The sequence below is a fragment of the Rhinoderma darwinii genome, chromosome 13, assembly GCF_050947455.1.
Source record: "Rhinoderma darwinii isolate aRhiDar2 chromosome 13, aRhiDar2.hap1, whole genome shotgun sequence".
NCBI lineage: Eukaryota > Metazoa > Chordata > Amphibia > Anura > Rhinodermatidae > Rhinoderma > Rhinoderma darwinii.
Genome location: NC_134699.1, coordinates 6870385 through 6897636, shown reverse-complemented (window position 1 = coordinate 6897636; position 27252 = coordinate 6870385). Strand labels below are relative to the sequence as shown.

At 41.7% G+C, this 27252-nt stretch overlaps 1 long non-coding RNA gene across 1 annotated transcript; it reads left to right on the top strand.

Moving 5' to 3' along the window:
• Positions 1-25: 25 nt before the first annotated feature.
• Positions 26-27047, top strand: LOC142665419 (uncharacterized). The gene is made up of 5 exons (XR_012851497.1): positions 26-92; positions 21469-21590; positions 23666-23727; positions 24798-24867; positions 26952-27047. It is a non-coding gene; the product is annotated as an uncharacterized LOC142665419 (long non-coding RNA).
• Positions 27048-27252: the final 205 nt, after the last annotated feature.

The following is a 27252-nucleotide window of genomic DNA, read 5'->3' as shown; positions in this document are numbered from 1 at the left end:
CCACGGCGACGGCCTGTGTCACCGCGTAACCTCTCCCCCGGAAACACAGCCGCCTCTCTCATAGACCTACCCGCTCTCGTCACAAAAATGAGGTCTTTCTGTATAATATTAGTGGTTGTAGTATAATAGATATTAGTGGTTGTAGTATAATAGATATTAGTGGTTGTAGTATAATAGATATTAGTAAAATATTAGTGAGCAGCCTATTTAGGCTTTAATGACCAAGCAATTTTTTTTTTCAGGTTTTCCATCATCACATTTAAGGCCTTCACACCGCATGTACTTGACGCGTTTTACGCGCCAAAAACCCATGCTAAGCTTCCCATTGACATCAATGGAAAAACGCATTGTAGTGCATACAAGGCATTTTTTAAACACTCATGTTAAAAAAAATGCGTCGCGTAAAAAAAGAAGCGTCAGGTCAAGAAACGTGGCGAAAATACGCCTAATTCCAATAGTCAATGGGAGTCCTAATTACGCGGCCAAAAAAACGCACCGAAAACGAGGCAAAAAAATGTGTTCAAAACGCCTGTCATTTTTTACGCGTTTACACGTCAGTTTTTTGGAGTGCCGTGTGAACAAGGAATGTGTCGCAAATTAACATTTTCCTATGTTTGCCACCAGAGGGAGCACTTCCCATAATTACAGAAAGATGAATCAGGCAAAGCAACTTGACTTACAGCTGCTGCAAATGTGGGAGGAAGACTCCCCCCCTCTCTATTTTTGGCTACAAGCCAGGAAAGGGTGTCTTCAAATTGTCAACCAGTGTCCAGGTCCCAGTTTGGGAGTGACTTTAAAATGGCAGCAGCCAGTGGCGTAACTACCGCAGTAGCGGCTGCTACGGGGCCCGGGGCTTGAGAGGGCCCGTGCCGCCAGCCGACACGCCCACCCAAATGCCCGGTGGCGCCGCTAGCAGCCGTTATGGCTGCTACAGCGGTAGCGCTGCCACTATGGTGGGGCCCGCGACGCCGAGCCTTACACAGGCCCTCTCATGCCTGTAGGTGTCGCTAGCACCGGAGGGGGCCCCAGTGCTAGCGGCAGCCAAATACATGTATTAGCACTGAATGGCCGGGCATGTTCCGTGCCTGAACATCCAGTGCCTTACAATGACACTGATTGGCTAGCGGCGCAATGACATCATCGCGCCGCTTCCATGTTTGGAAGGTGCTGATTGGTGGGGCAAGTCATTCTGCCCCGCCAATCAGCGTCATTGGAGGATGCTCGTTCAGCTCCTGCAGACATGCTCAGAAGAGAGCATGTCTGCATCGCCAGTGAACAGCGTGGGAACCGGAGAATGTGAGTATGGCAATTTTGTATTTTTTTTTCCCTCATAAAAATGTGAATGGCATAATCTATAGTGGGGGGGGGGGTCTATCTACAGGGGGGGGGTCGTCTTTGTGTGGGCTATTATATATAGGGGGTCTATATGTGGGGCAGTAGCTACAGGGGGGTCTATATGTGGGGGTGTGGGCCATTATATACAGGGGGCTCTATATGTGGGCCATTATATACAGGGGGGTCTATATGTGGGGTTGTGGGCCACTATATACAGGGGGCTCTATATGTGGGCCATTATATACAGGGGGCTCTATATGTGGGCCATTATATACAGGGGGGTCTATATGTGGGCCACTATATACAGGGGGGTCTATATGTGGGCCACTATATACAGGGGGGTCTATATGTGGGGCACTATATACAGGTGTGGCTATATGTAGAGCACTATCTATAGGGGAGCTATTTTTTAGGGTACTTTCTATAGGTGTGGGCTATGTGTGGGACACTATATGCAGGGGTGGGTTACCTGTGGGGCACTAGCAACAGGGTGGCTATATGTAGTGCACAGTCTAAAGGGGTGGGCTATTGCCTTGCAGCTCTGGAGTCCATATGTGGGCACTATCTACAGGGGGCACGGTGTGTGTGTGTGTGTGTGTGCCAGTTATATTTAGATGTGTTGAGAATTTTAACTTTGTTTACAGGTGCAGAAATGAGAAGCTGAAGACATCTAAACGGAAAACTGCAGAAATGGGTCATGGCCGGGAGAAATCCATCATAGATGTCTGAACCGGAGGGAGAAGAAAAGAACTAGAATCTGAGACGTCACCGGTGAGTCACTTAATGTAAATGTTTATTCTGCCTCTAATCAGCACTGTAGTCACTGTATGATCTGCAGCGAGATGATGGTGGTATGATTTTTTTTGTGAAACCGCATCTCCCAGCATATCCTTATCATTGTTCCGGCCATGCTGGGAGCTGTAGTTTTACGCCGTACAAACCTATACGCAGTAGCGTAACTATCGCTATAGCAGCCGTAGCGACTTCTACAGGGCCTGCAGCATGAGGGAACCCGTGGCACCCGCCGGCACGGCCCCCTCCCATGGCCGCAGGCTCCGCTAGCAGCCGCTATGGCTGCTACAGCGCGACGCCAATGAAGGGGTTGTTCCTACAAAAGACATGCATCCCCTATCCACAGGAAAGGGTATACATGTGGGATTGCTGGGACGCACAGCGATGAGGAGAACGGGGGGCCGAAAGTCCCCCCTAAGTTCTTCATGACAAACCTCGGACTTCCGGGGTCTGTGTCGGCAGCTCCATAGAAATGAATGGAGCGCCGGTCGCGCTTATGCGCATGCGTGACCAGCGCTCCTTTCATTTTTATTGAACTGCGCAGACGCCGGAAGTCAGAGGTTTGTCATGGAGAACTTCGGGGGACTTTCGGTCCCCCGTTCTCCTTATCGCTGCCAGCGATCACACATGTATCCCCTATTCTGTGGAGATCCTGTGGATAGGGGATGCATGTCTTTTGTAGGACAAACTATAGGCCGTTTTTTTTTGGGGGGGGGGGGGCTATATGGCGTTATCTACAGAGGGGGCTGTATGGCATTATCTACAGAGGGGGCTGTATGGCGTTATCTACAGGGGGGCTGTATGGCGTTATCTACAGAGGGGGCTGTATGGCGTTATCTACAGAGGGGGTCTGTATGGCGTTATCTACAGAGGGGGCTGTATGGCGTTATCTACAGAGGGGGGCTGTATGGCGTTATCTACAGAGGGGGTCTGTATGGCGTTATCTACAGGGGGTCTGTATGGCGTTATCTACAGGGGGGCTGTATGGAGTTATCTACAGGGGGGTCTGTATGGCGTTATCTACAGGGGGGCTGTATGGCGTTATCTACAGGGGGGTCTGTATGGAGTTATCTACAGAGGGGGCTGTATGGCGTTATCTACAGGGGGGCTGTATGGCGTTATCTACAGAGGGGGCTGTATGGCGTTATCTACAGAGGGGGTCTGTATGGCGTTATCTACAGGGGGTCTGTATGGCGTTATCTACAGGGGGGCTGTATGGAGTTATCTACAGGGGGGTCTGTATGGCGTTATCTACAGGGGGGCTGTATGGCGTTATCTACAGGGTGGACTGTATGGCGTTATCTACAGGGGGGACTGTGTGGCGTTATCTACAGGGGGGACTGTGTGGCGTTATCTACAGGGGGGATGCATGGCGTTATCTACAGGGGGGTCTGTATGGCGTTATCTACAGGGGGGCTGTATGGAGTTATCTACAGGGGGGTCTGTATGGCGTTATCTACAGGGGGCTGTATGGCGTTATCTACAGGGGGGCTGTATGGAGTTATCTACAGGGGGGCTGTATGGCGTTATCTACAGGGTGGACTGTATGGCGTTATCTACAGGGTGGACTGTATGGCGTTATCTACAGGGTGGACTGTATGGCGTTATCTACAGAGGGGGCTGTATGGCGTTATCTACAGGGGGGCTGTCTGGCGTTATCTACAGGGGGGCTGTATGGAGTTATCTACAGGGGGGCTGTATGGCGTTATCTACAGGGTGGACTGTATGGCGTTATCTACAGGGTGGACTGTATGGCGTTATCTACAGGGGGGCTGTATGGCGTTATCTACAGGGGGGCTGTATGGAGTTATCTACAGGGGGGTCTGTATGGCGTTATCTACAGGGGGGCTGTATGGCGTTATCTACAGGGGGGCTGTATGGAGTTATCTACAGGGGGGTCTGTATGGCGTTATCTACAGGGGGGTCTGTATGGCGTTATCTACAGAGGGGGCTGTATGGCGTTATCTACAGGGTGGACTGTATGGCGTTATCTACAGGGTGGACTGTATGGCGTTATCTACAGGGTGGACTGTATGGCGTTATCTACAGGGGGGACTGTATGGCGTTATCTACAGGGGGGACTGTATGGCGTTATCTACAGGGGGGACTGTATGGCGTTATCTACAGGGGGACTGTATGGCGTTATCTACAGGGGGGCTGTATGGCGTTATCTACAGGGGGGCTGTATGGAGTTATCTACAGGGGGGCTGTATGGCGTTATCTACAGGGGGGTCTGTATGGCGTTATCTACAGAGGGGGCTGTATGGCGTTATCTACAGGGTGGACTGTATGGCGTTATCTACAGAGGGGGCTGTATGGCGTTATCTACAGGGGGGCTGTCTGGCGTTATCTACAGGGGGGCTGTATGGAGTTATCTACAGGGGGGCTGTATGGCGTTATCTACAGGGTGGACTGTATGGCGTTATCTACAGGGTGGACTGTATGGCGTTATCTACAGGGGGGCTGTATGGCGTTATCTACAGGGGGGCTGTATGGAGTTATCTACAGGGGGGACTGTATGGCGTTATCTACAGGGGGACTGTATGGCGTTATCTACAGGGGGGACTGTATGGCGTTATCTACAGGGGGGACTGTATGGCGTTATCTACAGGGTGGACTGTATGGCGTTATCTACAGGGGGGCTGTATGGCGTTATCTACAGGGGGGCTGTAAGGCGTTATCTACAGGGGGGCTGTATGGAGTTATCTACAGGGGGGCTGTATGGCGTTATCTACAGGGGGGCTGTATGGCGTTATCTACAGGGGGGACTGTATGGCGTTATCTACAGGGGGGTCTGTATGGCGTTATCTACAGGGGGGCTGTATGGCGTTATCTACAGGGTGGACTGTATGGCGTTATCTACAGGGGGGACTGTATGGCGTTATCTACAGGGGGGTCTGTATGGCGTTATCTACAGGGGGGACTGTATGGCGTTATCTACAGGGGGGTCTGTATGGCGTTATCTACAGGGGGGTCTGTATGGCGTTATCTACAGGGCGGACTGTATGGCGTTATCTACAGGGGGGCTGTCTGGCGTTATCTACAGGGTGGACTGTATGGCGTTATCTACAGAGGGGGCTGTATGGCGTTATCTACAGGGGGGTCTGTATGGCGTTATCTACAGAGGGGGCTGTATGGCGTTATCTACAGGGGGGCTGTATGGCGTTATCTACAGGGGGGACAGTATGGCGTTATCTACAGGGGGGCTGTATGGCGTTATCTACAGGGGGGCTGTCTGGCGTTATCTACAGGGTGGACTGTATGGCGTTATCTACAGGGGGGTCTGTATGGCGTTATCTACAGAGGGGGCTGTATGGCGTTATCTACAGGGGGGCTGTATGGCGTTATCTACAGGGGGGACTGTATGGCGTTATCTACAGGGGGGCTGTATGGCGTTATCTACAGGGGGGACTGTATGGCGTTATCTACAGGGGGGCTGTATGGCGTTATCTACAGGGGGGACTGTATGGCGTTATCTACAGGGGGGTCTGTATGGCGTTATCTACAGGGGGGCTGTATGGCGTTATCTACAGGGGGGACTGTATGGCGTTATCTACAGGGGGGTCTGTATGGCGTTATCTACAGGGGGGTCTGTATGGCGTTATCTACAGGGCGGACTGTATGGCGTTATCTACAGGGGGGTCTGTATGGCGTTATCTACAGGGGGGGCTGTCTGGCGTTATCTACAGGGGGGTCTGTATGGCGTTATCTACAGGGGGGACTGTATGGCGTTATCTACAGGGGGGTCTGTATGGCGTTATCTACAGGGGGGACTGTATGGCGTTATCTACAGGGGGGACTGTATGGCGTTATCTACAGAGGGGGCTGTATGGCGTTATCTACAGGGGGGCTGTCTGGCGTTATCTACAGGGTGGACTGTATGGCGTTATCTACAGGGGGGTCTGTATGGCGTTATCTACAGGGGGGGTCTGTATGGCGTTATCTACAGGGGGGCTGTATGGCGTTATCTACAGGGGGGCTGTATGGCGTTATCTACAGGGGGGACTGTATGGCGTTATCTACAGGGGGGCTGTATGGCGTTATCTACAGGGGGGCTGTATGGCGTTATCTACAGGGGGTCTGTATGGCGTTATCTACAGGGTGGACTGTATGGCGTTATCTACAGGGTGGACTGTATGGCGTTATCTACAGGGTGGACTGTATGGCGTTATCTACAGGGGGGACTGTATGGCGTTATCTACAGGGGGATCTGTATGGCGTTATCTACAGGGGGGTCTGTATGGCGTTATCTACAGGGGGGTCTGTATGGCGTTATCTACAGGGGGGTCTGTATGGCGTTATCTACAGGGGGCTGTATGGCGCTATCTACAAAGGGGGCTGTATGGCGTTATCTACAGGGGGGTCTGTATGGCGTTATCTACGTTTTAAAAAACGTTGCGTAAAAATGAAGCGTTGGATCAATTCTTTGGTGCGTAAAATGCGGCAAAAGTCAGTGGGAGTCCTAAAAACACACCAAAAAACGTGCATAAAGCGCACACAAAACAGGCAAAAAATGCGTCAAAATCCCTATATTTTAAAAACCGCTTCACAACGCTAGTGTATTCAACACGTTCACACCACATTTTTTCTTAGCGCCGTGTGAACATGCCCTGAGGGAAATATTTTTCATTGGCCCCTACTTTACATTGAGGCGCAGGGAGAAGACAGAAGTCGCTGTAGGTGAGAAGAAGTATTTTTATTTCAATAAAAATATTTTCTTATGTCTGTGTTTTTTGAATACTTTATTAGCGCCTGGATTATGGCCGCTGTCTGCTTCACAGCGTCCATTACTAAGGTGGGGCTTGGTGTTAGCCAGTAAAAAGGCTGCAACTAACCCCCCATTATAACCCTGGTACCCACCGCCACCAGAGCCGGGTACAATCCAGTGCCGGTCCACCTGTAGTGGCGGCCGCAGGCTGGTATTATTAGGCTGGGAAAGTCCACAAACAGTGGCCCTTCCCACCCTGGTAATGCCAGGCTGCTGCTGTGTTGTATCTGGCTGGTTATAGAAAATGGGGGGACGCCACATCAATTTTGTCATTTATTGTTTTGTTGTTTTTTTTAAAAAAGACGTGCGGTCCCCCTCCCCCCCCCATTTTCATAACCAGCCAGATACAATACAGCAGCAGGCTAGCATTACCAGGGTGGGAAGGGAAACTGTTCTCGGGCTGTCCCGACCTCATAATACCAGCCTGCGGCCGCCCCAGTACCCCTCCGTCACTACAGATGGTCCAGTACTGGATTGTACCCGACTCTTCCCGACACTACTGGTGGTGGTGGGTACCGGGGTAATAATGGGGGGTTAGTTGCAGCCTTTTTACTGGCTAACACTGAGCCCCACCTTACTAGTGGACGCTGTCAAACAGATAACTGCCATTACTAAGGTGGTAATAAAGTATTAAAAAACACAGAGACATAAGAAAATATTTTGATTGAAATAAAAACTCCCCCACACAACCCCCGCTAACCATTTTATTTTTTAAAAAATGTAGATCATCGCAGTAGTCCAAACAGTCCAGCGGAAAGTTAGTAATATAAAAATATAAATACTTATACTCACCTTCAGCTCCTTCTCCCTGCGCCACAATATTACGAGAGGTCAATGAACTGTAGCTTCTATTGTGGCGCACGGGACCTAGAGATGCGCCAGAAATATTAATAGATATTAATAATTCTGGCGCATCATGGAGCCCCCCCCCCCCCACACACACGGAGACGCTCCGCAAAGCCCCCCCCACACACACAGAACACCCCGAATGCATCCCCTCAAACCTTCCACCACACACACAACACCCCCAGACACAAACGCCGCAAACCTCGCCCCCATAGACATATGTCAAATATTTTTATGTTTTACCACCTTTGCACAATAAAAACTCTTTTGAACTGAAATTTAGTTTTTGTATTTTCTGCCGCGATTGAAGTAAACTGATGCCATCCACAGGGCTCTTATAATAGTTCCAGTCACAGTGTCTCCATAACAGTGCCAGCCACCGTGTCCTCATGATGTAAATCCATAGCCCCTAAATGTGGCAGCCATGCATCTAAATGATGTATACTGCAGTGTAAGGCTGTGTTTACACGGCATATGTTTAAGGCATGAAAATACGAGGCTGATTTCAAGAGAAAATTGCCTCTGTATCCAGGTGTTTTTGGCTTCATTCACGCAATGAAGAAAAAATAGGAAACACTGCCCCCTATGTACAAGAATATAACTACTATGGTACTGCTCCTATATACAAGAATATAACTACTATATTACTGCCCCCTATATACAAGAATATAACTACTATACTACTGCTCCTATATACAAGAATATAACTACTATGGTACTGCTCCTATATACAAGAATATAACTACTATAATACTGCCCCTATATACAGGAATATAACTACTATAATACTTCTCCTATATACAATAATATAACTACTATAATACTGCCCCCTATATACAAGAATATAACTACTATAATACTGCCCCTATATACAGGAATATAACTACTATAATACTGCCCCCTATATACAAGAATATAACTACTATAATACTACCCCCTATATACAAGAATATAACTACTATAATACTGCCCCCTATATACAAGAATATAACTACTATAATACTGCCCCCTATGGACAAGAATATAACTACTATAATACTGCCCCCTATATACAATAATATATCTACTATAATACTGCTCCTATATACAAGAATATAACTACTATAATACTGCCCCTATATACAAGAATATAACTACTATAATACTGCCCCCTATGGACAAGAATATAACTACTATAATACTGCTCCCTATATACAAGAATATAACTACTATAATACTGCTCCTATATACAAGAATATAACTACTATAATACTGCCCCTATATACAAGAATATAACTACTATAATACTGCCCCTATATACAAGAATATAACTACTATAATACTGCCCCTATATACAGGAATATAACTACTATAATACTTCTCCTATATACAATAATATATCTACTATAATACTGCTCCCTATATACAAGAATATAACTACTATAATACTGCTCCTATATACAAGAATATAACTACTATAATACTGCCCCTATATACAAGAATATAACTACTATAATACTGCCCCCTATGGACAAGAATATAACTACTATAATACTGCTCCCTATATACAAGAATATAACTACTATAATACTGCTCCTATATACAAGAATATAACTACTATAATACTGCCCCTATATACAAGAATATAACTACTATAATACTGCCCCTATATACAAGAATATAACTACTATAATACTGCCCCTATATACAGGAATATAACTACTATAATACTTCTCCTATATACAATAATATATCTACTATAATACTGCTCCCTATATACAAGAATATAACTACTATAATACTGCTCCTATATACAAGAATATAACTACTATAATACTGCACCCTATATACAAGAATATAACTACTATAATACTGCCACCTATATACAAGAATATAACTATTATAATACTGCTCCTATATACAAGAATATAACTACTATAATACTGCCCCTATATACAAGAATATAACTACTATAATACTGCCCCCTATGGACAAGAATATAACTACTATAATACTGCCCCCTATATACAAGAATATAACTACTATAATACTGCCAACTATATACAAGAATATAACTATTATAATACTGCTCCTATATACAAGAATATAACTACTATAATACTGCCCCTATATACAAGAATATAACTACTATAATACTGCCCCCTATGGACAAGAATATAACTACTATAATACTGCTCCCTATATACAAGAATATAACTACTATAATACTGCTCCTATATACAAGAATATAACTACTATAATACTGCCCCTATATACAAGAATATAACTACTATAATACTGCTCCCTATATACAAGAATATAACTACTACAATACTGCCCCCCTATATACAAGAATATAACTACTATAATACTGCCCCTATATACAAGAATATAACTACTATACTACTGCCTCCTATATACAAGAATATAACTACTATAATACTGCCTCCTATATACAAGAATATAACTACTATAATACTGCTCCTATATACAAGAATATAACTACTATAATACTGCTCCCTATATACAAGACTATAACTACTATAATACTGCCCCCTATATACAAGAATATAACTACTATAATACTGCCCCCTATATACAAGAATATAACTACTATAATACTGCTCCCTATACACAAGAATATAACTACTATAATACTGCCCCCTATATACAGGAATATAACTACTATAATACTGCTCTTATATACAAGAATATAACTACTATAATACTGCTCCCTATATACAGGAATATAACTACTATAATACTGCTCTTATATACAAGAATATAACTACTATAATACTGCTCCCTATATACAGGAATATAACTACTATAATACTGCTCTTATATACAAGAATATAACTACTATAATACTGCCCCCTATATACAAGAATATAACTACTATAATACTGCCCCCTATATACAAGAATATAACTACTATAATACTGCTCCTATATACAAGAATATAACTGCTATAATACTGCTCCTATATACAAGAATATAACTACTATAATACTGCTCCTATATACAAGAATATAACTACTATAATACTACCCCCTATATACAAGAATATAACTACTATGGTACTGCTCCTATATACAAGAATATAACTACTATAATACTTCTCCTATATACAATAATATAACTACTATAATACTGCCCCTATATACAAGAATATACCTACTATAATACTGTCCCTATATACAAGAATATAACTACTATAATACTGTCCCTATATACAAGAATATAACTACTATAATACTGCCCCCTATATACAAGAATATAACTATTATAATACTGCTCCTATATACAAGAATATAACTACTATAATACTGCCCCTATATACAAGAATATAACTACTATAATACTGCCCCCTATGGACAAGAATATAACTACTATAATACTGCCCCCTATATACAAGAATATAACTACTATAATACTGCTCCTATATACAAGAATATAACTACTATAATACTGCCGCTATATACAAGAATATAACTACTATAATACTGCCCCTATATACAAGAATATAACTACTATAAGGGCATGACCACACGTGGCGCATTTCCTCCGCAACTGTCCGCATCAATGCCGCACAGAATCTGCGTTGCAGATTCTGCTGCGGATCTGCACAAAATGTACAGAAAATTGATGCGGACTAGCTGCTGCGGACTGCGGGAAAAGTGCTTCCCTTCTCCCTATCAGTGCAGGATAGAGAGAAGGGACAGCACTTTCCCTAGTGAAAGTAAAAGAATTTCATACTTACCGGCCGTTGTCTTGGTGACGCGTCCCTCTTTCGGCATCCAGCCCGACCTCCCTGGATGACGCGCCAGTCCATGTGACCGCTGCAGCCTGTGCTTGGCCTGTGATTGGCTGCAGCCGTCACTTAGACTGAAACGTCATCCTGGGAGGCCGGACTGGAGACAGAAGCAGGGAGTTCTCGGTAAGTATGAACTTCTATTTTTTTACAGGTTGCTGTATATTGTGATCGGTAGTCACTGTCCCGGGTGCAGAAACAGTTACTGCCGATCGCTTAACTCTTTCAGCACCCTGGACAGTGACTATTTACAGACGTCTCCTAGCAACGCTCCCGTCATTACGGGAGCCCCATTGACTTCCTCAGTCTGGCTGTAGACCTAGAAATACATAGGTCCAGCCAGAATGAAGAAATGTCAAGTTAAAAAAGCAAGACGCATCCGCAGCACACATAACATGTGCATGACAGCTGCGGACTTCATTGCGGAACTTAGAATCTCCATTGAAGTCAATGGAGAAATTCCGCCATGAGTCCGCCACTGCTCCGCAACAGACAGAGCATGCTGCGGACACCAAATTCCGCTCCGCAGCCTATGCTCCGCAGCGGAATGTTACGCATCGTCTAAACGAACACTGCTAAATTAAAGTGGAAGTCAATGGACAAACGGCTCCGCTGCGGATTAACGCTGCGGAGTGTCCGCAGCGGAATTTAAGTGAAATTCCGCCACGTGTGAACCCAGCCTAATACTGCTCCCTATATACAAGAATATAACTACTATAATACTGCCCCCTATATACAAGAATATAACTACTATAATACTGCTCCCTATATACAAGAATATAACTACTACAATACTGCCCCCCTATATACAAGAATATAACTACTATAATACAGCCCCTATATACAAGAATATAACTACTATAATACTGCTCCCAATATACAAGAATATAACTACTATAATACTGCCCCCTCTATACAAGAATATAACTACTATAATACTGCCCCTATATACAAGAATATAACTACTATAATACTGCTCCTATATACAAGAATATAACTACTATAATACTGCCCCTATATACAAGAATATAACTACTATAATACTGCTCCTATATACAAGAATATAACTACTATAATACTGCCCCCTATATACAAGAATATAACTACTATAATACTGCCCCTATATACAAGAATATAACTACTATAATACTGCCCCCTATATACAAGAATATAACTACTATAATACTGCCCGCTATATACAAGAATATAACTACTATAATACTGCTCCCTATATACAAGAATATAACTACTATAATACTGCCCCCTATATACAAGAATATAACTACTATAATACTACTCCTATATACAAGAATATAACTACTATAATACTGCCCCTATATACAAGAATATAACTACTATAATACTGCCCCCTATATACAAGACTATAACTACTATAATACTGCCCCTATATACAAGAATATAACTACTATAATACTGCTCCCTATATACAAGAATATAACTACTATAATACTGCCCCAATATACAAGAATATAACTACTATAATACTGCCCCCTATATACAAGAATATAACTACTATAATACTGCCCCTATATACAAGAATATAACTACTATAATACTGCTCCCTATATACAAGAATATAACTACTATAATACTGCCCCTATATACAAGAATATAACTACTATAATACTGCCCCTATATACAAGACTATAACTACTGTAATACTGCCCCTATATACAAGACTATAACTACCATAATACTGCCCCTATATACAAGAATATAACTACTATAATACTGCCCCCTATATACAAGAACATATCTACTATAATACTGCCCCCTATATACAAGAACATATCTACTATAATACTGCCCCCTATATACAAGAATATAACTACTATAATACTGCCCCCTATATACAAGAATATAACTACTATAATACTGCCCCCTATATACAAGAATATAACTACTATAATACTGCCGCCTATATACAAGTATATAACTACTATAATACTGCTCCCTATATACAAGAATATAACTACTACAATACTGCCCCCCTATATACAAGAATATAACTACTATAATACAGCCCCTATATACAAGAATATAACTACTATAATACTGCTCCCAATATACAAGAATATAACTACTATAATACTGCCCCCTATATACAAGAATATAACTACTATAATACTGCCCCTATATACAAGAATATAACTACTATAATACTGCTCCTATATACAAGAATATAACTACTATAATACTGCCCCTATATACAAGAATATAACTACTATAATACTGCTCCTATATACAAGAATATAACTACTATAATACTGCCCCCTATATACAAGAATATAACTACTATAATACTGCCCCTATATACAAGAATATAACTACTATAATACTGCCCCCTATATACAAGAATATAACTACTATAATACTGCCCCCTATATACAAGAATATAACTACTATAATACTGCCCCTATATACAAGAATATAACTACTATAATACTGCTCCCTATATACAAGAATATAACTACTATAATACTGCCCCTATATACAAGAATATAACTACTATAATACTGCCCCCTATATACAAGACTATAACTACTATAATACTGCCCCTATATACAAGACTATAACTACCATAATACTGCCCCTATATACAAGAATATAACTACTATAATACTGCCCCCTATATACAAGAAGATATCTACTATAATACTGCCCCCTATATACAAGAACATATCTACTATAATACTGCCCCCTATATACAAGAATATAACTACTATAATACTGCCCCCTATATACAAGAATATAACTACTATAATACTGCCCCCTATATACAAGAATATAACTACTATAATACTGCCGCCTATATACAAGTATATAACTACTATAATACTGCTCCTATATACAAGAATATAACTACTATAATACTGCCCCCTATATACAAGAATATAACTACTATAATACTGCTCCTATATACAAGAATATAACTACTATAATACTGCTCCTATATACAAGAATATAACTACTATAATACTGCCCCCTATATACAAGAATATAACTACTATAATACTGCCACCTATATACAAGAATATAACTACTATAATACAGCCCCTATATACAAGAATATAACTACTATAATACTGCTCCCAATATACAAGAATATAACTACTATAATACTGCCCCCTATATACAAGAATATAACTACTATAATACTGCCCCTATATACAAGAATATAACTACTATAATACTGCTCCTATATACAAGAATATAACTACTATAATACTGCCCCTATATACAAGAATATAACTACTATAATACTGCTCCTATATACAAGAATATAACTACTATAATACTGCCCCCTATATACAAGAATATAACTACTATAATACTGCCCCTATATACAAGAATATAACTACTATAATACTGCCCCTATATACAAGAATATAACTACTATAATACTGCCCGCTATATACAAGAATATAACTACTATAATACTGCTCCCTATATACAAGAATATAACTACTATAATACTGCCCCCTATATACAAGAATATAACTACTATAATACTACTCCTATATACAAGAATATAACTACTATAATACTGCCCCTATATACAAGAATATAACTACTATAATACTGCCCCCTATATACAAGACTATAACTACTATAATACTGCCCCTATATACAAGACTATAACTACCATAATACTGCCCCTATATACAAGAATATAACTACTATAATACTGCCCCCTATATACAAGAATATAACTACTATAATACTGCCCCCTATATACAAGAATATAACTACTATAATACTGCCCCTATATACAAGAATATAACTACTATAATACTGCTCCCTATATACAAGAATATAACTACTATAATACTGCCCCTATATACAAGAATATAACTACTATAATACTGCCCCCTATATACAAGAATATAACTACTATAATACTGCCCCTATATACAAGAATATAACTACTATAATACTGCTCCCTATATACAAGAATATAACTACTATAATACTGCCCCTATATACAAGAATATAACTACTATAATACTGCCCCCTATATACAAGACTATAACTACTATAATACTGCCCCTATATACAAGACTATAACTACCATAATACTGCCCCTATATACAAGAATATAACTACTATAATACTGCCCCCTATATACAAGAACATATCTACTATAATACTGCCCCCTATATACAAGAACATATCTACTATAATACTGCCCCCTATATACAAGAATATAACTACTATAATACTGCCCCCTATATACAAGAATATAACTACTATAATACTGCCGCCTATATACAAGAATATAACTACTATAATACTGCCGCCTATATACAAGTATATAACTACTATAATACTGCTCCTATATACAAGAATATAACTACTATAATACTGCCCCCTATATACAAGAATATAACTACTATAATACTGCTCCTATATACAAGAATATAACTACTATAATACTGCTCCTATATACAAGAATATAACTACTATAATACTGCCCCCTATATACAAGAATATAACTACTATAATACTGCCACCTATATACAAGAATATAACTACTATAATACAGCCCCTATATACAAGAATATAACTACTATAATACTGCTCCCAATATACAAGAATATAACTACTATAATACTGCCCCCTATATACAAGAATATAACTACTATAATACTGCCCCTATATACAAGAATATAACTACTATAATACTGCTCCTATATACAAGAATATAACTACTATAATACTGCCCCTATATACAAGAATATAACTACTATAATACTGCCTCCTATATACAAGAATATAACTACTATAATACTGCCTCCTATATACAAGAATATAACTACTATAATACTGCCCCTATATACAAGAATATAACTACTATAAGGGCACGGCCAGACGTGGCGGAATTCCTCCGCAACTGTCCGCATCAATGCCGCACAGAATCTGCGTTGCAGATTCTGCTGCGGATCTGCACTAAATGTGCAGAAAATTGATGCGGACTAGCTGCTGCGGACTGCGGGAAAAGTGCTTCCCTTCTCCCTATCAGTGCAGGATAGAGAGAAGGGACAGCACTTTCCCTAGGGAAAGTAAAAGAATTTCATACTTACCGGCCGTTGTCTTGGTGACGCGTCCCTCTTTCGGCATCCAGCCCGACCTCCCTGGATGACGCACCAGTCCATGTGACCGCTGCAGCCTGTGCTTGGCCTGTGATTGGCTGCAGCCGTCACTTAGACTGAAACGTCATCCTGGGAGGCTGGACTGGAGACAGAAGCAGGGAGTTCTCGGTAAGTATGAACTTATATGTTTTTTACAGATACATGTATATTGAGATCGGTAGTCACTGTCCCGGGTGCAGAAACAGTTACTGCCGATCGCTTAACTCTTTCAGCACCCTGGACAGTGACTATTTACAGACGTCTCCTAGCAACGCTCCCGTCATTACGGGAGCCCCATTGACTTCCTCAGTCTGGCTGTAGACCTAGAAATACATAGGTCCAGCCAGAATGAAGAAATGTCATGGTAGTAAAAACAATACGCTCCGCAGCACACATAAGATCTGCGGACGTCATTGCGGAATTTTGACTCTCCATTGAAGTCAATGGAGAAATTCCGCCATGAGTCCGCCACTGCTCCGCAACAGACAGAGCATGCTGCGGACACCAAATTCCGCTCTGCAGCCTATGCTCCGCAGCGGAATTTTACGCCTCGTCTAAACGAACACTGCTAAATTAAAGTGTAAGTCAATGGACAAACGGCACCGCTGCGGATTAACGCTGCGGAGTGTCCGCAGCGTAATTTAAGTGAAATTCCGCCACGTGTGAACCCGCCCTAATACTGCTCCTATATACAAGAATATAACTACTATAATACTGCTCCTATATACAAGAATATAACTACTATAATACTACTCCTATATACAAGAATATAACTACTATAATACTGCCCCTATATACAAGAATATAACTACTATAATACTGCCCCCTATATACAAGAATATAACTACTATAATACTGCCCCTATATACAAGAATATAACTACTATAATACTGCCCCCTATATACAAGAATATAACTACTATAATACTGCCCGCTATATACAAGAATATAACTACTATAATACTGCTCCCTATATACAAGAATATAACTACTATAATACTGCCCCCTATATACAAGAATATAACTACTATAATACTACTCCTATATACAAGAATATAACTACTATAATACTGCCCCTATATACAAGAATATAACTACTATAATACTGCCCCCTATATACAAGACTATAACTACTATAATACTGCCCCTATATACAAGACTATAACTACCATAATACTGCCCCTATATACAAGAATATAACTACTATAATACTGCCCCCTATATACAAGAATATAACTACTATAATACTGCCCCCTATATACAAGAATATAACTACTATAATACTGCCCCTATATACAAGAATATAACTACTATAATACTGCTCCCTATATACAAGAATATAACTACTATAATACTGCCCCTATATACAAGAATATAACTACTATAATACTGCCCCCTATATACAAGACTATAACTACTATAATACTGCCCCTATATACAAGACTATAACTACCATAATACTGCCCCTATATACAAGAATATAACTACTATAATACTGCCCCCTATATACAAGAATATAACTACTATAATACTGCCCCCTATATACAAGAATATAACTACTATAATACTGCCCCTATATACAAGAATATAACTACTATAATACTGCTCCCTATATACAAGAATATAACTACTATAATACTGCCCCCTATATACAAGAATATAACTACTATAATACTACCCCCTATATACAAGAATATAACTACTATAATACTGCCCCCTATATACAAGAATATAACTACTATAATACTGCCCTATATACAAGAATATAACTACTATAATACTGCCCCTATATACAAGAATATAACTACTATAATACTGCCCCCTATATACAAGAATATAACTACTATAATACTGCTCCTATATACAAGAATATAACTACTATAATACTGCTCCCTATATACAAGAATATAACTACTATAATACTGCTCCTATATACAAGAATATAACTACTATAATACTGCTCCTATATACAAGAATATAACTACTATAATACTGCCCCTATATACAAGAATATAACTACTATAATACTGCTCCTATATACAAGAATATAACTACTATAATACTGCCCCCTATATACAAGAATATAACTACTATAATACTGCTCCTATATACAAGAATATAACTACTATAATACTGCCCCCTATATACAAGAATATAACTACTATAATACTGCCCCTATATACAAGAATATAACTACTATAATACTGCCCCCTATATACAAGAATATAACTACTATAATACTGCTCCTATATACAAGAATATAACTACTATAATACTGCTCCTATATACAAGAATATAACTACTATAATACTGCTCCCTATATACAAGAATATAACTACTATAATACTGCCCCCTATATACAAGAATATAACTACTATAATACTGCCCCCTATATACAAGAATATAACTACTATAATACTGCCCCTATATACAAGAATATAACTACTATAATACTGCCCCCTATATACAAGAATATAACTACTATAATACTGCTCCTATATACAAGAATATAACTACTATAATACTGCTCCTATATACAAGAATATAACTACTATAATACTGCTCCCTATATACAAGAATATAACTACTATAATACTGCTCCTATATACAAGAATATAACTACTATAATATTGCCCTCTTTGTGCCTTTACGAAGTATTGATAATTGATAATCTACCAGCCATGTCCTGGGTCCTGAGTGTTATAATGTATTATCAGGTATTATAGTACATGATGACATCACATGACCCCGGCAGCGTGTGACACAGATCGTGATGTAATCAGTTAGTTATCTGCGGGGGTGGGGTCACATGACGGTTTGCACTATTTATGGAAGTATTATTGATCTGCAGTCTCGGTTATAATGATGGAAGATTATTAATGGCGCAATCCTTCTGTGGAAATCTCCAGTCATCAGTAGCGCTGCTCAGGTATTTAAAGGGATAATCCAGAATGATCCTCGTTATAGATACTTGTCAGACGATCACATCAGTGGGGTCCTGTGGTTCGGACCACCAGTTATTTCCATCATTAGACACAGTATTCTAGTTAAAGCCCCTCCATCGACTAAACATGACGGCACTCAAAGCCTGAAAATTAAGGGGTGAGTGCACTTTACCCCAACGGTCCCCTCCCATGTCACAATCATAGGGCCCAGGAAGCTGAGATATTGGGTTTCGTAAGCAGGATCCTTACACTGGAGAATAATTATCCCTGTGGTTCAAGCATGTTTGAGAATGTTGCGGCTGCCATTATATGGGCACTATGACAGACACTATTATGGGTGCACTATTGTGGCCGACACGATTACTTGGGCGCAGCGGCTTTTATTTAGACACCGTATGGCACGATATACAAGCATTTTATTGTGATTACTTTGGTAATATATGGCACTATTATTTAGGCACTGTACATAACTATTATTTAGGCACTGTATGGCACTATTATTTAGGCACTGTACATAACTATTATTTAGGCATTGTATGGCACTATTATTTAGGCACTGTACATAACTATTATTTAGGCACTGTATGGCACTATTATTTAGGCACTGTAAATAACTATTATTTAGGCATTGTATGGCACTATTATTTAGGCACTGTATGGTGGTATTATTTGAGCACTGTATGGTACTATTATTTAGGCACTGTACATAACTATTATTTAGGCACTGTATGGCACTATTATTTAGGCACTGTATGGCACTATTATTTAGGCATTGTATGGCACTATTATTTAGGCACTGTATGGTGGTATTATTTGAGCACTGTATGGTACTATTATTTAGGCACCGTTTGGCACTATTGTTTAGGCACAGTATGGTACTATTGTTTAGGCACTGTATGGCACTATTATTTAGGTACTGTGTGGCACTATTATTTAGGCATTGTATGGCACTATTATGTAGGCACTGTATGGTACTATTATTTAGGCACCGTTTGGCACTATTATTTAGGCACAGTATGGTACTATTGTTTAGGCACTGTATGGCACTATTATTTAGGTACTGTGTGGCACTATTGTTTAGGCACTGTATGGCACTATTATTTAGGTACTGTGTGGCACTATCATTCCATCTGTTCACATGTTGTGGTGCTGTATGGTGGTGTCTGTTGCTGTAGTGCTGCACTTGTGGGGGGACGTGGCCCAGAGCCAAGGAGGCTTGGCACGGTCTGAAGGCATGGGTGCTTTTGGGCCGCTGGGTTGCTCCCTCTGCAGGAGCGGTGCTGCGGTGGTGGTAGCCGCCATGCGGTGCTGCAACCGCTAGAGTAGGGAACCACTTTAAAGAGGTCGCCGTGTAGTGGCTTATACAGTTTGATCAAAATGTTTACAAAGAACCTCATGTTCATGTTTCTAAATTATGCCTAGCGGCTCAGATCAACGTATATACTGTGGATTGTGCGGTCCATGTCTAGTTTCTCACAATGCTGATATTATGATAATTAACTACAAACTACAAAGACGTCAATTGAGTTTTACTAAACCCCATTCATACACTGCGGAAACAATCCACACAGAGTGAGTGCTGCAGGTTTTTATAATGGTGAAATCCACTTCAAAATCCGCAAGTAACACATGTAGATATTGTTGTAGACGTTTCCGCAGAGGAGAATTACTGCGAACAAGGTATTATTCAGAGATTCATTATGAATTAATGTGACAGGTTCCCTTTAAGGCGCGCAGTGAGTAACACCTAGTGACAGGTCGTGTTGGGGGATGTCGTTATCTGTACGCAGCTCTCCTGTTACTGTCATTATCGTTAACCTGTTCTCCCACTTCCCAGCTCTGACCTCAATGTCTTGTGACCCGCCTGACGTCAGCGCCACTCCCTGCTGGAAGAGACATATAGAGCGCAGGCAGGAAGACACCTGAACGAGAGCCGACGAGAGAGACTGCCATTACCAGGTGAGAGCCCGTCCTCATCCAGGACACGTATATGAATGATAGACCCCCCCCCCCCCCACCTGTATAATGATCAGGTGAAGTGTAATAACATAACCGATATAATAATATACCCTGATAAAAATACGACAAAATAATCCCGTATCCCTCTATAGTGAGGCATGCTGGGGCTTGTGGTTCAACAACCGGTCTTCTAAGCTACTTTTAGTTGTCGACACCCAAGATCAGCCGCCCCCTTCCCTCCCCGTATAACATGCAGCATCTCTATAGGCAGATGTAGCTGAGCTGAGTTCGCTATTCAGAGCCATATCACAATCTGGGGTCTTACATAGGACTGCAGATGAACCCACCGTATTATCTCATGATGGTACAAGACAATTAAAAGTCCAGCGACTAACTCGGCTCTGCTGCATCAGTATATGTATTATATAAGCCGGTAATCAGGGTGTTCTTGACTCTTCCTGTATTCATCCGCCATCATCCAGACCAGTCTTTCCAGATTCATGTCTTACACTTCTAGTCCTGTGTAATGGTATCACCGCCCGGATCACCATTACAGCTGCTAAATGGGGTTTGTCACCCAGCTTTCCCAAACTCCTGATAAGCCGGTGACAACCCCTGCGAGAGCTCTTAATTGTGGACATATTACTTGTCACCCAGCTTTCCCCGGATCAGATAAGAATATGAAATGACTGGATAGAATTGTTAATGCTATAACATACACATCACAGACCAGTGACCTGTGGCTGTCAGGACATGCTGGGAGTTGTAGTTCCTCAGGTCGAAAGTACTAATTTGCCAGGTGATTCGGACGTTACCTTCCTGCAATAGAAGAACACGTCACCCAGCTTTCTCACACACCTGAATGACAATTCTGCCTAGTTATACAGCGATGAAGGATCATGGGAAAGCTGGGTGAGAATCCCTGTTGGAGTTCTATTGCGGTCATTCAATGTTCCCTGAATCAGATATAACTAAGTAGCGGCTGAATAGAATCTCGTGTCGTCCTCTTCCGTCAAATTGCTAAAAATTAAACGTTGCGGTTTATAATCTGACTTGGGAAAAGCTGGGTGACAACCAATATGGCCACCAGTTCAGTTGTCACCCGGCTTTCTTATACTTCTGAATGCCAATCTGGCCAGTTATGTAATGACACATCACTGTGTAACTAGAGAGATTTGCCATTCAGGTGTCTGGGAAAGCTGGGTGCCAACCCCTGTAGGAGGCGAAATGGTGGCCATATTGACACTCAGCTTTCTCAGAAACAGAACGACGAAATAAAATCTCGGCATCTGCCATTTTGATGTAGATCACTGCACAAAAACCAGGCAGGTCTGTCCTTTCAGGAATGTGGGAAAGCTGGGTGACCAGTGACATTCTGTAGGGGATGTAGTTGTGGCCATATTGGATGTCACCCAGCTTTCCCCGTGAAGTCCTTATATACATAACCCAGAATGCCTTGCTGGAACAAACACAGGAGGGGTCAATTTTTTTTTTATTATTGTGATAATTGGATGACCGCAGAGCATTGCACATACATCATAATATATTCTGCAATCCCCTCTGTGTATCTGCAGAGCATTGCATCTGTTTTTCTACAAGTACATACTGACAGTCTACAGATTATCCTCCCCAAAGATCAATATTTGTGTGTTCTGCAGATCATCAATGAGGCCTCTGCAGAGCATTACTGTATTTTCCGCCCTATCGATGCATACGGACATTCTGCAGACTATTAATCACCTCTCTATAGACCTGCAGAACATTGCTCTACTCTACAGGGAAGTCTTAATTTATCCTGCAGACTATTACATCACTCGGTTTTGTCTGTATCTGACGGATACATGTTGGTAGCCCTTCCAACAGGTCTGCAGAGCATTGCTCTGCAATGGTCTCCAGCCTAGAAGGCTGATAACAGGGGACAATAGATTGTACTTTTAGCTTCAGTTGAATGCAATCTTTAGGTTTTGTGTCCCTATGACACACATGACTGTACCCAGCGTCCCTCACCGTAGCGGCGTCCGTTTCCTTTCTGCTTTATATAAACCGTAACAATAAATAGAACCGTCTCATTCCAGATACTTCAGTCATGTCTCTGTATCCGTCTCTGGAAGATCTGAAGGTGGACCGGGCCATGCAGGTGAGCTCACGATCTCTGGCTTCATTCTAGTAGCGATATCCCTTTATTTAAAGAGCCCGTGTCCCTTTTTTTTTTTGAAGAAATTTTTCCAAATTGCCAGGATAGACCTTTGTATTCATGAGATTTTCTACCCCAAGGTCGGATTCGCTGCGTAAAAATCACACCTGGAACCCGCAGTACCTTACATCCCAAAAATCGCACCATATTGTGATGTGGTTTTTCGGACAGAATTTCTGTTGCGTAAAAAAATCTGTTCATACTCACCCCCTCCCACCTCTGACGTCCGCTCTGGCTTGCCTGGATGACGTTGCAGCCTGTGATTGGCTGTAGCGGTCACATGGGATGAAACGTAATTCTTAGGAGGCCGGACTGCAGGAAGGAGGAGGGAGTCCTGGGTAAGTATGTTGTTTTTGGGGGTTTTTTTCCCCAGAGTTGCAACTCTTGGCTTTCTGTTGCGGGTTTTATATCCACATTGAAATCAATGGAGAAAACCCGCAACAGAAAATCCACAAAAACGCAGCATAACTTGACACGCTGAGGATTTAAATTCCGCACCGCAGGTCAATTTTTTAACGTTTACGGCGCGTTTTTTTTCCGCAACGTGGGCCGGAGATTTTCTGAATCTCATCCACTTTGCTGCTACTGTAAATGCGGCGGAATTTCCACACGGAACCCGGCCTTCGGGTTCATGTATTTTTAGCGTAGGTTTTTCTTTTCTTACATAACCCAAAATGTACCGCTAAGCGTTCCTTGTATTCTCCGCCCTCATTTGCATAAAATGCTGCAAGCACCAGGGGGAATTTCCAGGAGAAGAAGGTGCAGCAGACAGGGACCGTATACAGGGACAACATACAGATGTGCTGAGTCACTGACTGCCGGTATGTCCTGGAATCCTCTGACATGGCGGTCACGTGACTGTGGTTGTCATCCTGTATTATCTTATGCCATGTGATATTACCCACAATGCCCCGCCGTGTTATCTCACGTGAGATAATAACAGATATCGCTCCCTCACAGGTGACTCATGGGCTTAGCGGAGAATAACCGGTTTATTTTCTTTGGTCTTCCAGGCTCAGTCCACCCAAGTGATTGCCCAACCACAGCCCGCCGCCATCATGCCACCTGCAATCTCCAGTCAAAGTAAGTGACAGCTCATAGCAGCCGTTTTTATTTGTGTTATTGGCGCCCTCTAGTGGTGGAGCAATTCACGATCTCAGTAAGAAATAAGCAGATTGCATAAACTGGAAAAAGACCCTTTGAAGGCTCAAAGTTCTGCAACTTTCGAATATAGTTTTGTGTTTCAATTCCTCATCTTCAAGATCACCGCTTGCTGTCAGTAAATGAGAACATTCTTGCTTACACCAAGCAGCTAAAAACCTGTACAGATCCTATACTTCTCAAAGCGGATTTGTTACAATTGTATCAACTGAAGACAATCTTGTGTAAGCTATACCTATCAGCAGCACAAACCTCCTGGTTGTTTGTTACAATGTAACAGGGCAGGTTCAACGTATCAGTCTGGAGTCCTGATTGTTTGGTTTACAGAGGATTGTCTGGACTGGATACAACTGTAAGGCTACGTTCACACGCTAAAGTAAAAACGGCTGTAGAATATTGAGCCATTTTCTAGGGAAACCACAAACGTTTTTTTGCAGCCGTTTTTTTGGAGCGGTTTTTCTATTGACACAATGAAAACCGGCTCAACGAGCGACATGCACTTCTTTTTACAGGGTATTTTTTACGCATTTTCTCAAACGGCTGCGTAAAAAAAACGCCCCGTCTGGACAAAACGCCGTTTTTCCCATTGAAATCAATGGGCAGATGTTTGGAGGCGTTCAGCTTCCGTTTTTTTTCAGGCGTTTACGCGTGTGAACACACCTTGACAAACCCTCAGCTGTGAGAAGTATTTGGTGTGTACAAGATTTTCAGCCTCTGGATGTAAAGAAGAAATGTTTCCATGCACTGATAGCAGAGATCTTGAAAACAGTGAGGAATTGAAACAAAGTATATTTGAAAGTTGCAGAACTCGGTCATACAATGATTAACCCTTTGAATAGGTGGAAAGGACTGAATCTTACCCAAATCTGATTACGAATACCAATGAAGAGGACGCTGCCAATCTTGAGCTGAACAAGGACAAGAACTGAGTCTGGTTGCTATGGGTACACAGAGGCAGCTGATCCCTAGCAACCAGTCTGAGCTCAAGTAGCAGGACTACATTTCTCTCTTACGGACAGTTATAGGAATTCGATTTTTTGTAAAAATATAGAGATGGAAATCACCTTTTAAAAAAAGTTCTGCAGCCCGTTAGTCTAGGACTGTGTGACGGCATGGATTATCAGCGCCACAGTAGTAAGTAAAGCCGTGTGTAATCTCCACCCTACGTAAATGCAAAATGCAATCCCCTAAATACGGGGTAACGGACTACAACCGCAGCCCAGACAACGGCAAGATGTCCCTTCAGTGCAGCGGAGCCGTCACACATACCCTGTAGATAGGAAGGGCGGAGTGCCACCGTGCCCGCCCATCTAGGATGGCAGATACCACACCTATACTGCAATCTTCTCTACAGCGCCCTCTGCTGGAGGAGCAGGATTACTGCAGCCTCCTGAAACCGTTCAAGGGCCGTTCCATGTAAACAAAATTTTGCAACCGGCTCCTCGTGCGGACGAGTTTTTCATGTTCGGACTATACAGAGTTTTGTAGCGCAACTGATTGATTTTTAACTATTTAGTGACCGCCGCAGTCCACAAGATTGCATGAAACTCAATGGACTTCTGTAGACTTGAGTTGTAGCTTGATCGTTAAAATTAGTCAGTGGCGCTATAGAAAGTCTCCGCGTAGCCTCGGCCTAAAGATTATATTTACACATTCCATAAAACAAAGCGGGAACTGAAGCCCAAGCAAACAATAGTGCGAACCCTGGAGATAAGCGGCAACACTTCACCCATATCTCTCGAAGGCTTGTGATAACACCAATAATCCTCTGACACCAGCAACTATGTCTACATCCCGGCATGAATGCAGCCTATTGCTCCCTGTTATCATCCAATGGGAGTCAGAGCTTGATGATCCAGGTCCCCCCTCCCCCAACCATTACATAGGACTGCTGGCCTGTTACATGGTGAAGGTGTTTTTGGCCTCCCTCGGGCCCCAGGGCTGGGTCATGGCTGCGTCCTCAGATACGGATGAGCTTTTCTCATTGATTCGCTCTCTTCTCGTAGGTTTATATCCAAACCTGACAGAACTCAACAATTACATGGGACTGTCACTGACGGATGAGGAGTTACAGCTCAATATGTCGCTGGTTCCATCTGGAGGAAACGTGAGTGCGGTTTGTTACCCATCAGTTATACGTAAAGAACGCAAATCTGCCGAAAAACAGCGACCCACACCACTTTTTACGCGCCATTTTTTTAAAACGGCCGCGTAAAAAACACCCGTGGGAACGGAACGCCGTTTTTCCCATTGACATCAATGGGCAGATGTTTGGAGGCGTTCAGCCCCCGCATTTTTAGCCGTTTT